Raw genomic sequence first — 2,212 nt, forward strand, 5'->3', positions numbered from 1 at the left:
ACAACACTTTAAACCAACTCTACTCCAACAAAATTTTTTTAAAACTTCAATAGCTTAAAAAAAAATTCAATAGCTTTAAAACTTTTTGTCATTCTTAATCCTGCAGTGAATACAAAGAGTAAGCTTTGCACTTTTTATATGTACAGAGTAGACATATCCATGGAGTACATAAATACATACACAGGACATATGTGTTATCAAAATTTAATGTTGCAGGGGCAATTAGGAAAAACTATCTAAGAAGGCTCTGTGGGCAGGGGCAGAGGCAATAATGGAAAAAAATATTTGCGAAACGCTGCCCTAACCCATTTGGAGAGTGCAAAATGAAAAGCAAAAACAGAAGTAGAAAGTCACAAGAAGTATTCAGAAAATGGAAATGAATACATTCTTATTTAAGACCCAAGCCTGAAGGAAGGTCTTCAGAGAACCTAGAGAGCAGGGTTCACAGAGTCCCCCCACCTCTGCCAGGCCGGCAGCATCTGCAGGGTCCCCGATGGCCCCAACCTTGTCTTTACTCCTGGCCCTGATGCTGCTCAGCTGCAACTCCAACTGCTCTCTGGGCTGCGACCTGCCTCAGACCCACAGCCTGGCTAACACGAGGGCCCTGATGCTCCTGCAACAAATGAGGAGAATCTCCCCCTTCTCCTGCCTGAAGGACAGAAATGACTTTGGATTCCCCCCAGGAGGCGTTTGGAGGCAACCAGTTCCAGAAGGCTCAAGCCATCGCTGTCGTCCATGAGATGATCCAGCAGACCTTCCAGCTCTTCAGCACAGAGGGCTCGGCTGCCGCTTGGGATGAGACCCTCCTGGACAAGTTCTGCACTGCACTTTATCAGCAGCTCACTGAACTGCAAGCCTGTCTGATGCAGGAGGCGGGGCTGGAAGGGACTCTCCTGCTGAAGGAGGACTCCATCCTGGCTGTGAGGAAATACTTCCACAGAATCACTGTCTATCTGCAAGAGAGCAAATACAGCCCTTGTGCCTGGGAGACTGTCAGAGCAGAAGTCATGAGATCCTTCTCTTCATCAACAAACTTGCAAGAAAGACTCAGGAGGAAGGAATGACACACACCTGGTTCAACATGGAAATGATTCTCACTAACGAGACCACACTTCCACCTGTGCTGCCGTGTCAAAGACTCTCATTTCTGCTCTCCTCATGTCCTGAATTGAATTAATTTGTCAAGTGTTTTCAGGAATATTAAGCAACACGATGTTCTACTCTACAGGCACTCGTCCCTCATAGATGCCCATGCTGATCTATCTACTTACTTACCTACTTAAACATTTATTTATCTATTTTAATATTTATTTCACTATTTATGAAGATTTAAATTATTTTTATTTACATAATATTATGTGCATGTATACATTGTGGTTAAGAGAAAAAATATATACTTTGTATTAACTCAGTTTATGAGTTTTCTTTGTTCATTAAATTCTTACTAGAGAAAACTTCATTTGTTTATTCTTTAAAAAAGAAACACCAAGCCTGAATGTGCCAAATGATTAAAGAATGTGTTACAATTCCTTGACCATCATTACGATTCTCACATTAGAAATAAAAATAGACTAACTCTAGCCAGGTTTTGTGTTGCCCTCAGGACACAGACATGAACATAACTAATCCAATCTTGCTTTTTATAACTTTGATTTTTTTTTAAGGAGAGTAACCTAAAAACAATAATTAATTCATAATTCAATTAAATTTTATTACTTATTTTAAAAATAGTTCTGATTTGTAGTAGAAATGAATATCAGTTAGGTTGAACGCTACAATGAGAGGGAGAAAAGTGGAATTCCCCCAGCAGAAGGTGGATCATGTCATGCGAGGATACAGAAATTAAAGCAGTAGATATTACCTATAGTTAACTAGTAGACATTTCAGTGCAAATGTCCACTGGATACTGGAGATGGCAATTTACAAGCAATCCCATGAAGTGTAAAGCATGGAACTGAAGAAGTGATCAAATGCGAGGAGAGTACAGAATGAGAAAAGGACTTAAAATTGAGTCCTATGAGCTTAACCTTAAAAGGGAGGGAACACCACAAAGGAAGCAGACATGGAATGGCCATATGTTAACAAGAGAGAATGGTGAGAAGACCGTGTTTGAAAAGACTGAAACTGCTTAGAAGACTCAATGCATTCATGAAATCATAGATGGAAAATGCTCCCTACATTGGGAAAAGAGATGGCATTGGCCACTTAGTGA

At 40.4% G+C, this 2,212-nt stretch overlaps 1 pseudogene; it reads left to right on the forward strand.

Moving 5' to 3' along the window:
* Positions 1 to 493: 493 nt before the first annotated feature.
* LOC114884652 lies at positions 494 to 1,064 on the forward strand (annotated as a pseudogene).
* Positions 1,065 to 2,212: the final 1,148 nt, after the last annotated feature.

Source organism: Monodon monoceros, unplaced genomic scaffold (genome assembly GCF_005190385.1).
Source record: "Monodon monoceros isolate NGI ecotype Baffin Bay Population unplaced genomic scaffold, NGI_Narwhal_1 Super_Scaffold_5, whole genome shotgun sequence".
Classification (NCBI taxonomy): Eukaryota; Metazoa; Chordata; class Mammalia; order Artiodactyla; family Monodontidae; genus Monodon; species Monodon monoceros.